The sequence below is a fragment of the Eucalyptus grandis genome, chromosome 4, assembly GCF_016545825.1.
Source record: "Eucalyptus grandis isolate ANBG69807.140 chromosome 4, ASM1654582v1, whole genome shotgun sequence".
Taxonomy (NCBI): Eukaryota; Viridiplantae; Streptophyta; class Magnoliopsida; order Myrtales; family Myrtaceae; genus Eucalyptus; species Eucalyptus grandis.
The window spans coordinates 16,792,114-16,805,437 of record NC_052615.1 but is presented as its reverse complement, the minus strand read 5'-3'; the positions used below and the strand labels follow the sequence as shown (position 1 = coordinate 16,805,437).

The 13,324-nt window shown below is 39.7% G+C and overlaps 1 long non-coding RNA gene across 1 annotated transcript; it reads right to left on the bottom strand.

The window, feature by feature from the left end:
- Nucleotides 1-2,029: 2,029 nt before the first annotated feature.
- LOC108959007 lies at nucleotides 2,030-13,324 on the bottom strand. The gene is made up of 3 exons (XR_001986482.2): nucleotides 13,234-13,324; nucleotides 12,685-13,138; nucleotides 2,030-2,793 (listed from the first exon to the last, which is right to left on the bottom strand). It is a non-coding gene; the product is annotated as an uncharacterized LOC108959007 (long non-coding RNA).

Below are 13,324 nucleotides of genomic sequence, written 5' to 3'. Positions count from 1 at the left end.
ATTCCAAAGAACATAAGCAAGTGTAGTTGAATCAGGTGAGTTTTGTTGTTTAAGTATCTGAGCTGCTACCCAATGTTCTATACTATGCGTAGTGTGTATGTGAATGGGCATATGTTGAGCTAGCATGGACCAAACACGGACTGTTTTTGGGCAGAATAGGAACAGTTGGGTTGCTGTTTCAGGTAGGGTATCCTGACAGAGTGGGCAAATCGGGTCTGAAGTAATATGCCGATGGAACAGGTTATCTCTGGTGGGTAAAACATTATGGCATAAGGCCCAAATAAAAAATTTAACTTTAGGGGCTACTTGTAGTTTCCAAAGATGTTTCCACAATGCTTGAGGGAGAGTGTGAGCAGGCGAAACTTGAGGCTGACTTTGGTGTATTGCAGTTTGCCTCAGAGATTGGTAACCACTTCTAACCGTGTAGTCTCCATGAATAGATTTTGTCCAAATCAGCTGATCCTCAATATGTGAGGGGCTGACGTGGATTGCGAGTATCTGCTGCACTGTATGATAATCATATAGTTCATGAATAACAGAGAAATTCCAGTCATTGGTCTGGGGATCAACCAGATCAGCAACCTTAAAAGGTTCATGTTGGTTAGCTGGACCTCCTAGAACTCCTTTGGGCAGCCAGCAGTCTTTTCTTATTCTAATTTTTCGTCCATCACCTACTGACCAACGGAAGCCGTGACTAATGGAATCCCGACCTAGTAAAAGACCCTGCCATCCCCAAGAAGGCCTAGAACCTCTAGCAGCAGTAAGAAAATCCATAGAGTGGAAATAAATACCTCTAAGAAGCTAGCTCCATAGAGCCGTTGGATTTTGATGCAGTCGCCAAGCCTGTTTACCTAGTAAGGCTTTATTGAATTGCAATAGGTCCCGAAAGCCGAGACCACCTTCAGATTTGCTACCCTTTAGGTACTCCCATCGTGTCCAGTGAATGCCTGATTTAGAAGAGTCATTCTGCCACCGGAATCGTGCAATTCTCTTTTCAATGGCTATATAAATGGAAACCGGGATTTTGAAGATAGACATAGCGAAATGTGAGATCGCCTGGACCACAGCTTTGATAAGAACTTCCTTCCCCCCTTTATATATGAGTCTTTCTTTCCAACCCTCTAATTTTTTGTTCACTAGAGCAAGTATCCAAGCGAACATTTCCTTCTTAGATCGTCCCCAATCCGAGGGGATTCCCAAATATTTGCCAGTCTAAATAAGAATTGGAACTCTCAACGCATTAGCTAAATTGTGCTGTAAACGTAGAGGACAAACCTTAGAGAAAGAAATCCCAGACTTGTTTCGGTTGATTGCCTGTCCTGTAGCTAAACAATACTGGTTGAGAATATTTGCAAGATTTAGACATTCCCGTAGTTTGGCTCTATAAAGAAAATTGCATCATCAGCAAAGAATGGATGAGATAGTACATGACACCACCTATTGAGCTTAATGCCTTTGAGATTGCCCATGTTGATAGCTTGACTGATCATATTCGATAACATATTAGCTAGAAGGATAAATAAATAAGGGGAAAGGGGATCACCCTGTTGGATACCACGGGTTGGCTGGAAGAAGGGTAGTTGTTCACCATTAAAATGCACATTGCAAGACACAGTGGTAATACATTGCATGACCCATCTGACCCAAGTAGGATGAAATCCCAATTTTAGTAGGTAAGCCTCTAGAAAATCCCACTTCACCTGGTCATAAGCTTTTTGCATGTCCATCTTTAAAACTGCATGGAAAGTCTTCTGGCTTTTTCTAGTGCGCAACTGATGTAGCACTTCCTGGACGATGAGAATATTATCCTGAATTTGACGACCACTAACAAAGGCACTATGCTAAGGAGATATCAATTCAGGGAGCCAAGGCTTAAGTCTATTTGCAATCACTTTTGAGATAATCTTATAAGCATAATTGCACAGACTAATAGGGCGGTACTGATCTAAGCTTTCAGGGTTTGAAACTTTGGGGATCAGGGTAATAATGGTTTGATTTAGAGCTAAAGGCATAACCCCGAGATAAAAAAAAAAAAAAAACTGTTGTATAAGGGGGATAAAATCAACACACAAAGTGTTCCAATAAGTTTGGTAAAAAAGACCATTCAGACCGTCAGGTTCGGGTGCTTTTGTGCGTCTGAGCTGAAAGGTGGCTGCCTTGATCTCATCCTCCGTGACAGCTGTTGTCAATAAGTCATTCATAGAAGAGGAGACTATTGGCTGACATTGTGCAATAATCGGCTGAAAATCGCGAGGACCAACTGAAAGCAAACTGAAGGGAGAAATCTAATTTGAACTAGTCCATATTGTTGAATTATTGCTGACAAATTTGACTTCTACCTCTTCAACCGTGCACATCAAAATCAACGGCTGTCGACATCTTTCATAGTGGCTGTATGGTTGCAGATAGACCATGAGGTGACAAGAATTATCTCTTGGAAAAACCATTCTTCTTGTTGATTTTCACCACATCAAATGATTTTCGTTGAGGAGTTTCATGTTTCTTATTTTCCATATGAAGTAAACAAAGCCCCTATGCCAATTTAAGCATCAGGAGCATAAATGGCCTTCCCCGTTGAAGGCTTCATGGTTCGACGGAACTCGTTAACTCCAGTCATGTGAGGCCTTCCAAAATAAAAGTCTTGAAGCACGCGTGTATAGTGAAATCTTGCATCCAACCTAGCGCAAGTTTGAGTTATAATATCAGTACTAAGTAGTACTAACATCTTTCATCAGATCTTGGATTCCATGTCCGTATCATCCTCATCTGCAGATACATCTAGCAAGAAACACACTGAAGGATAGTTAATACCCAGTTGTAGTCATTTAATCGAACCATGAAAATAATACAAAAGGGCAATGCTGTATGTACTAATGTTCTCTCCTTCGCTCATCGGTAAGGGTGTATATCTATTACAAAAGAATGATTTAAACGAGTCCTACTCAACTGGCCTATGACAAACGTTCAGCTATGGCTGTTCCTTTATTTCTCCGATGAGCTAATGAAAAAACAGCCTCCACCAAGTCGTGCTTACTCTATCACGCCCGCATTGTCACAATTTACGCTAAAGCTGAAAGCCCTCACTCATCCAGCAATAGAAATGGTCATACAGATTAAACATGTAGATTCTGGACATAGATTTAGCCGACAAATTGAGCCTGTGCGCACATTATGATAATGCTAGTACGAGTACCTAGAGGGGGTGAATAGGTTTATAAAGTTTCTTGAAGATTGCACAATACTTAAACAGATAAAAATCAATCGTAAGACCGAGTAAAGGAAAGAGAGAATTAAACACGAGGTTTATAGTGGTTCGGCTTGATTCAAGCCTACGTCCACTCTTCGCACCGACAGCCGATTGGCTGGATTCCACTATGAACAAAGAGATGTTACGTGTTGATCTTCCTTGATTTCTCGATGTAGATGATCTACTACACTCGCTCAAGGTATCACCAAGTATAAACACTCTCTGTGTGTACAATTTCGCTCGAACCGTATTGACTAACAATCAAGGTTCTTCGACTGGAATTTTTCTATCAATCACACACTTAAAACAACTAGAACGTCTTCCTTTTATACTCCTTTATGCCATCATAGCCGTTGGCACTTACCAAAGGAATTCCTCCAATCTACCCGTTGGACGGAATCAATTAAGAAGATCATCCGAGCTATTTAAGGAATCTCGATGATAGCCCATCAATCTGTTCGCCCATACAATCAGGATTTTGGTTTCCAAGAATAGAACATTCCAAGAATGTTTCGTCGACCATCGGATCTTCTATTGTTCTTAGATAAGAATCAAAAAATCCGAAGTGATTATCCAACCAAGGGATCTTTTCTAGAGGATTGGATCAATCCCCAACCATATACTTCGGCTTCGGATATCCTTCGCTCGGATTAGAAAGACTGCGGTGAGAATAATTTTGAGTCTTGAGTCTTGAGTCTTGAGATTACAAAGTCTTGAGACTTTAACTATCGATATCCAGACTTAGACTGATAGAAATGTTTTGTCAGCTTCAAAATATTCTGGAAAGATTTCTCCAACAATCTCCCCCTTTTTGATGGTGACAAAACTTTCTTGTAGATTTGAACAACCTTGACCTGCAAAAACATTTCTCAAGCAATATGGTTAACTCATAAAGATTAATAAACAACCAGACTCTGCATCCACAAAGCAAATTGGTTAGTCTTTCATGAGTAATACTATATAACAATACTTGATATAAATGCAACCACCAAGCATCAAAATCCACACCAATTCAAAGTCTAACACTCAAGTTCTCAAGTCATACTCAAAAATAAACACAAAAGTCAAATAAAGTTTTAAAATGATGTTTGTTCAAATTGGTTCTCCCCTTTTTGTCATCATTAAAAAGAGGGTGAGAAAGGAGTCATGTCTCGCTGGGAATGTGCACGATCTGGAATTCTCCCATTGATGGACTACGCCTTCCAGCCTCTTCAAGTCCTCCCTTAGATGAGCTACCTCCTCTCCTTTGGCATTGGCTTGAATTTGCAGAGCGAGGTCTTTCATCTTGTCCTCCAGGCTGACTGAAGATGCTTGTCCAGCATTCTTCATTGCTTGAATTTCACATTCCATAGCATATATTTGGTCACGCATTTCCGAAGAATATCCATGATTCGATGAAAATCTGCAGAATTGTCTGCATCCGCGCACCGGCATGAGCTTTTTCGATGATGGCACTTCGTATAGTCTTGCAGATTTGGTGTCGACATATCACCTTCTTCGAGCAATTGAGAAGCCCGAAAGTCTTCCGGGTCCGCTGGAGATTGTCTTGGACCTTCACTATCTGCAGCATGAGGTGTAGACCTTTCTTGCTCGCCAACTCCCTTGTCTCTAGGACATCCAAAGGGGAAGAGTGATGATCATGCTCCAGTATTTCCCTTCTCTCCGCATTCAGCGGCAGACTTTTCTTTCTCTTCTTCACTTCCTTCTCTTTCTCTCTCTGTTCTTCTTCTTCTCTTTGGTTCTTCTGAAATTCTCTCGGCTGAGACACAGAACGTCTGGTTCTTATCAGTGCATGGATCGTAGGATCTTCATCCTTTTCATCTTCATCCTCCAGGATGAGAGTTCTTCTCTTCTTTTTTGATGAGGCTCCAACGACCTCCTTTCCTTTTCTCTTTGAAGCAGACTGAACAGGAGATTTCACTTTGAATTTCTCCATTGCCTTGGAAAGTTCTTGCAGACGCATCTTTGTTAACATCTTCAAACCTACCACCATCTTATCACACGGTTGAACACAAAGAGTTTGAGGTGGTTCAATATTCATGTGTCTCAAGATCTTGGTCACTGCACTGGATAAGGCAATTGTCCTTTGTCTTTCGACATTGCTCTGTACATATGGAAGAGAATAGTGTGCGGGAGAGAGAACTTCCGTCCCGTGTTGATCGCATACATCAACTTTGCTTCAGAAAGAGACACAGAAGTCTTTGACGTAGACTTTGGTCTAAGACAGTTGATCACAATCTTATGAAGCACAATGTTGATGGCATTCATCCCGAATAGGTAACTTTCTTCTCTCGCGTCCCTATCTTTGACCAGCCCAGAGTAGTGCGAGCAGGTGAGACTTTGATTGGTAGATAGCGTCCTCGTTCAACTCCAACTATATCAGCCAACATATTCACATCTACCACGTAGACTTTGTCTCGAACACTAAATGATATTCTATTCGCATCCAGAAAGCTAAGATTTGAATAGAAATAAGCAGTCAAATGAGCATACCCGTCCATAGAGTCGAGCAAAATTCTCAAGTTGAAACAAATTCAACTTTTCTCTTAAGTTTATGTTGATGGCGTCCAAGAAGTCAAAATCGACACTTCTAGGGTTTATCACCCCTCTTTTCAACAGCCTGGAATACACTTTTTCTTGATCCTTGGATTTGAACAAATCCATCCGATTTCCTTTCACCTTTGCTGCCACTCCCATTTTCGGTTGAAATTCAAGGAACATTCTGTCATCATCGTTCCCTTCAATTAAATTTTGTCTCGGCATACGAGGATCACTTGGAATATTCGCAAGTGCTTCCTCCGCTTTTCCTTTCGGGGCAATTCCCCATTCCTCCATTTTCTTCAAAAAGATACTCATTCCCATAATTTTTGTCCTTAAGGAAGTCATCTATATAATTCAATGGAGTACCCGTGCTTTTCAACGCACGATAAAGTTTATACAAAAGGAGGGCTTTTGAACTCTTACGGGTCGGCATCCTCGATTATCTCTTCTTCCATTATGACTTGCACCTTGTGGGGCAGGAGGCGATGAATGACGTGGATGAGAGCGAATCGGACTTTGTCGCCGACTTGTTAAGTCTTCTTCCTCGTGAGATCGAAATGAGTCGGTCCCTTCTCCATTCTTTGTAGTCCCCGCTTGCGATTCTTGATGATTTCCTTGAAGAAGACATCTTTCTTTGTCGTTTGGAAGATTCCTTCACTTGCTTTCCTAAGAAAAATGACCACTTTCTCGACGACGAATAAGCAAAAAACAAAGATCGGGAGGAGAGTGCCTTTTAGGGTTTTGAAGATTGGGGAAAAGAAAACTGTATATATATAACTCAGTTTTGAAAAAGGAAGTTCAATCGGTGCAAGGAAAGTGAACGATCACTTCTTTTCAAAATCAATAACTGCCAAAATTATTAAACGAAAGATCGTACCTTTTCGAGTTAATATAACTAAATGACAATTAGTACCTTTTAGATGAAATACAACTTACAAGCCTATAGCCACGAATGTCTGAGTCTCGAGGATTTAAAGTCCGAAAGATTAGAGTCTTAGAGTTGGTGAGTCTCTAGACTTTAACTTCTTCAGCTTCAAAATGTTGAGTCTTGAACGGATAAAGTCGAATTGATTTTTCTCCAAAGGCTTTGTGAATATATCCGCTAGTTGACTCTTTGAATCAACAAATTGAATCGAGATTTCTCCATTTTGAATATGATCTCTAATGAAGTGATGTCGAATCTCAATATGCTTTGCTCTTGAATGAAGGATTGGATTTTTGGTGAGATTAATCGCACTGGTGTTGTCACATCTGATTTCTGTGCATGAGTCTTCAATCCCAAAGTCTTGTAGCTGTTGTTTTATCCATAGAATTTGCGAACAGCAGCTTCCAAGAGCTACATACTCGCTTCGTCGTTGAAAGAGCTACAAGAAAGCTTTGCTTCCTCGAAAACCAAGACATCGTTCTGTTTCCAAGTAGTTGACAAGTTCCGAGGTGCTTTTTCTATCGATTCTGCAACCGCCAGATCTCGCATCCGAGTATCCTTGAAGATTAAAGTCTCCTTCTTGGGATACCAGAGACCGATGCTTGAAGATGAGGCAACATATTTGATAACACGTTTTACAAAGACCGAGATGGGATTCTCTAGGATCCGATTGAAACCTAGCACAAATACAAACACTCAACAAAATATCAGGTCTAGAAGCGAAGATAAAGAAGTGAACCGATCATGCTCCTGTACAGCTTTTGATCTACTTTCTTCCCTTCTTCATCCTTGTCTATCTTCCGAGAACATGACATTGGTATGTCGGTCTTTTACACTTTTCCAATCCAAACCTTTTGACAAGATCATTCGCATATTTTTCTTGATGGATAAAAGTTCCTTCCTTCATTTGTTTCACTTGAAGTCCAAGAAAGAATGTTAACTCTCCCATCATACTCATTTCAAACTCATCCTGCATAGACTTAGAAAATTTCTTGCATAGACTTTCATTAGGTGATCCAAAAATAATATCGTCCACATATATTTGAACAAGTAAAAAGCTTTTGCTTTCATTTTTGATAAACAAAGTAGTATCTACTTTACCTTTGACAAAACCATTATGTAATAAGAACTTACTTAGTCTGTCGTACCAAGCTCGAGGTGCTTGCTTTAAACCATACAAGGCCTTTTTCAGTCCGAAGACTGAGTCTGGCTTTTTGGGTCTTCAAACCCAGTGGTTGTTCCACATAAACTTCCTCATGGATGAATCCATTTAGGAATGCACTTTTGACGTCCATTTGGAATAACCTGAAATTTTTATAACAAGCAAACGCAAGTAATAGACGAATAGCTTCTAACCTTGCTACTGGAGCGTAAGTCTCATCATAGTCTATTCCTTCTTCTTGCGTATATCCTTTGGCCACGAGTCTTGCTTTGTTTCGTATTTACTTTTCCTTCTTCATTCATCTTGTTCCTGAATACCCATTTGGTTCCAATAACGGTTTTACCTTTTGGTTTAGATGTCAATTCCCAGACATCATTGATGTTGAATTGTCTGAGTTCTTCTTGCATAGCTTCGATCCAGCTTTCATCAGATAAAGCTTCTTCTATGCTTTTTGGTTCAATTTCAGAAATGAGAGCCACAAAGACTAGATTCTTCATGCCTTTTTGATCTGGTGCGGATTCCTTCATTGATTTCGCCAATAATGAGATCTTTAGGATGACTGGATTTATGCTTCCATTCATCGGTTATTCCCGCCCGGTTGATGATCTCTTTCTTTGTTTGAATCTTCATGTGCTTCTTGATGTTGGACTTCCGAGACCGAGATGCTTCTTGAGTTGTAAGCATTGGAAGGTCTCTGAGTAGGTTCGACTCTTCATACGAGTCCGGCTGGATTCATCTTGCATTGAGTCTTGGAATTTAACATTCATTGATTCCTCCACCGACCGGCTTTTCTTGTTATAGACTCGTAGGCTTTGCTTGATGTAGAATATCCAAGGAAGATGCCTTCATCTGATCTTTCTTCAAACTTACCAACTCGATCATTTGCATTTTTCAACATAAAGCATTTGCAACCAAACACATGAACGTATGAAACAATAGGCTTTTTACCTTTGAACAATTCATAGGGGGTTTTCTCTAAAATAGGTCTTAAAAGGACTCTATTTATAATATAGCATGCTGTTGAAACAGCTTTCACCCAAAATCGTGAAGAAATTTTGCTTTCAATTAAAAGTGTTCTAGCCATTTCTTGAAGAGATCTATTCTTTCTTTTCACAACTCCATTTTGCTCTGAGTATATGGAGAGGAAAACATATGATTAAAACCAGATTTATCACAAAATTTCGTAAAATCTTGATTTTCAAATTCACTTCCATGATCTGTTCTTATGCTTGAGATTGCACATCCTTTTTCATTTTGAACCTTTTGGCAAATTTTTCAAAATACGAAAAGGTTTCGACTTACTTGTAAGAAAGTATACCCAAGTAAAGCGGGAGTAATCATCCACAATTACTAGGCAATATTTCTTACCTCCAATGCTCGGGTTCTCGTTGGTCCGAAGAGATCCATATGAAGCAACCGTAGTACATGATTAGTAGAGACATGGTTTATTTGCTTAAATGAATTTCTTACTTGCTTTCCTGAATGCATGGAGTGCATGAATTAGACTTTTGGTATGGCAATTTAGGTAGACCTCGAACAAGCTTCTTTGATGAGATTTTGGCTAATTGTTTCATGTTGACATGGCCAAGCTTTCTCGTGCCATAAGACTGCTTCATCTTGAATTGAGATTAGACATTGTGCTTCATTTGGTTTTACATCAAGGAGGTAGATATTTCCATGCCTTCGACCCATGAAAGACTGAGTTGAGTCTTTGCTAATTCCAGAACATATGCCTTCGTGAAAGGAGATCTTGAAACCAAGATCACACAATTGGCTAATACTTAGAAGATTGTAGTTGAGTCATTCCACTAGAGAGACATTGCTTATTGTGAGATTTCCAATTTTCACAGTTCCAAATCCCACAATGCTTCCTTTGCTGTTTCCTCCAAATGAAACTTTTCCACCATTCACTTGAACAAGCTTTATGAAGCATTTTGAGTCTCCTGTCATGTGTCTTGAACATCCGCTGTCAAGATACCACTTAATTTTCTTTTTGACAGAGACCTGCATTCAAAAGAGAGTCTCAAGCTTTCTTTGGTACCCAAATTTTCTTGGGTCCTTTCACGTTAGTAGAATAAGCATTACTAGGCCATACTTTCTTGACAGCTTCCAAACCATAGAACACTCTTTTTCAAAATGATCCTGACTGTTACACTTTGAACATCTTAGAGCACTTCGACCTACAGACTTTACAAAGACTTTCTTGAAATGATTTTTGTAAGCCTCTTTTGACGGTCTTTTCTTAATTCTTTCTTTTACTTTTGGAAAATCAATCAAAGGAATTGTTTCGCTGTCATACCCAAACCAGACTTGTTAAAGTAAGGTCTTTGGACCGAAAGAACTTTTTCAAGTTTTTCAGACCCTATTGAAAATTTCTTTGAAATATTTGATAAGTCAGTTTTTAAGAAAGCATTTTCTTTTGAAAGTTTATCTTCATTCTCCTTAAGAGTAGAAACATTCAAGTCTAAACTTTTCACTTTTTCTTATAAAATATTTTCCTTTTGTTTTAAGACTGAGTTTTCCTTTTTAAGTTCGGAAATCCTTTTTAGAGAAGTTTTAAGACTAAAACATAGTTCATCAATGTATTTAGAGACTTTGACAGGGATTTTATAATCACTTACCTCAAATTCACCGTCGAGTCCGATCCGAATCCGAGTCCGATTGTGCCATTAGACAAAGGTTGGCATATTCCTCATCACTTTCTTCACACTCTGTATCGCTCCAAGTTTCGGCTTTGAGAGCTTTACGAGACTTTTCAGCTTTTCCTCTTTTCTTCTTCAGAGAGGACAATTTGGTCCGATGTGTCCCTTTTTCTTACATTCAAACAAACTACATCTTTGTTTGGTTCCTCATTATCAACAAACTTGGTTTGCTGTTTCTGAAAACTTTGTTTCCTTGAGTTGAACCTTCTCCCTTTTCTATTCAGCTTTTCGAACCTTCTAATCATAAGAGCAAGCTCCTCATCGTCCGATCTTCTTCGAGTTTGTATCATCGTAATCATCGTTAGATTTTAATGCAATGGATTTCTTACCTCTTGGATCTTCGTCTTCATTAATTCGTTCCATTTCATAAGATCGAAGAGTTCCAATCAGCTCGTCTACGATAATGGCATAATTCTTTGCGTCTCTCTTATTGAAGTCTTTATATGATTCCAATCCTTGGAGAGTCCACGCAGTAGCTTGTTCACCTTCATAGGATCAGAAATTTTCTGTCCTTGATTCTCAAGACCATTGACAATATCTGTAAAACGGCTAAACATGTCGGTTATAGATTCTCATTGTTTCATTTTGAAGGCTTCATATTGACCAAGGAGAATGTTAATTCTCGGTCTCCTTCACTCTGGTCTGTCCTTCATAAGTGATATGTAATCTGTCCCAGACTTCTTTTGCTGTATCACAAGAAGATATTTTGTTATATTCAGTTGGTGATAAAGCACAATATAAAGAGTAAATTGCTTTTGCATCAAGTGCTTGTCTCTTGTTTATCTCTTCTTGAGACATTCCGCTGGTTTCAACAGCTTTCTTTCCCTCTTTCGGATGCCGATGCAGCGAGGGAGTAATTCCTCTTTCCACCACATCCCATTCCGAGGATCCTTTGATCGTAGAAAAGCTTTCATCTTGTTTTTCTAGATGTTGTAATCCTTTCCATCAAAGTAGGGTGGTCTGGTATTGCTTTGCCCTTCCACCAGCCCTGTGCTAGCATACTAGCCATGGATCTTTTACTCAAGTAAAACACTTCAAATAAAGTGAGAACACGGGCTCGATACCAATTGATAATGCTAGTACGAGTACCTAGAGGGGGTGAATAGGTTTATAAAGTTTCTTGAAGATTGCACAATACTTAAACAGATAAAAATCAATCGTAAGACCGAGTAAAGGAAAGAGAGAATTAAACACGAGGTTTATAGTGGTTCGGCTTGATTCAAGCCTACGACCACTCTTCTGCACTGACAGCCGATTGGCTGGATTCCACTATGAACAAAGAGATGTTACAGTGTTGATCTTCCTTGATTTCTCGATGTAGATGATCTACTACACTCGCTCAAGGTATCACCAAGTATAAACACTCTCTGTGTGTACAATTTCACTCGAACTGTATTGACTAACAATCAAGGTTCTTCGTACTGAATTTTTCTATCAATCACACACTTAAAACAACTAGAACGTCTTCCTTTTATACTCCTTTATGCCATCATAGCCGTTGGCACTTACCAAAGGAATTCCTCCAATCTACCCGTTGGACGGAATCAATTAAGAAGATCATCCGAGCTATTTAAGGAATCGATGATAGCCCATCAATCCTGTTCGCCCATACAATCAAGATTTTGGTTTCAAGAATAGAACATTCCAAGAATGTTTCGTCGACCATCGGATCTTCTATTGTTCTTAGATAAGAATCAAAAAATCCGGAAGTGATTATCCAACCAAGGGATCTTTTCCAGGATTGGATCGAATCCCCAACCATATACTTCGGCTTCGGATATCCTTCGCTCGGATTAGAAAGACCGCCGGTGAGAATAATTTTGAGTCTTGAGTCTTGAGATTACAAAGTCTTGAGACTATAAAGTCTTGAGACTTTAACTATCGATATCCAGACTTAGACTGATAGAAATGTTTTGTCAGCTTCAAAATATTCTGGAAAGATTTCTCCAACACATTAAACTTTGACTTCATCATTTTGTCCAGTACAGTAAATCCCTTCAAGATTCTTCAAACTCATTCATACAGCTGCCATGTTTAGACTCATACAAGGCTCTCAAAAAGGGGAAAAAAACATATATGCTACTTCATAAAGTCGAAAAATCCTTACATTGGTCTTAGATTTGGTTTGCTGTGCAGAATATCAAGGATCAAGGTCGTCCACGTCCTCTTCAATTGAGAAACTCTCAGGATAAGCTTATTTCATGATGTGCGAGATCAATTGATTCTCTTCACCACATCCATAATAACTCATCAACACACAATTACATAGACTGTGAAATATTCACCTCAGAAGCCGCCGCGCCAAAGCAAGAAAGCGCCACATACCTGTTTTCTTGGCCTTTTGACAAAGATTGAGGTAGAGCACGGACTCGCTGAGAACGTCATACTCGGTGAGCATCCAGACATCGTTCTTGAGCTCCTTGCCACGAAGATCAGCTTCTGCTGATCCATGGGAATGCCTGCTCGTCCTGTATTTTGACCTTCACGTTGTGGACGGTCTCCGAGCTCTCCACTTCAACGATGACGGTCTTGCCCGTCGGGGTCTTCACGTGGATCTGTGTCTGCATGGATAGGTGACAGTAACTAAACTTGAACATCGTGATGAATATACGTTACCAAAGGCCTGAAGAACCTTGCGAAGATCGCAAGACGTTACCCGAAGAATACCGAGGAAGAACAAGATTGAGGGTCTCTCGAACCTCCTCTTTGCCTCAAGAGAGTCGTTTGGTATTGAACGGCTTTAGAAG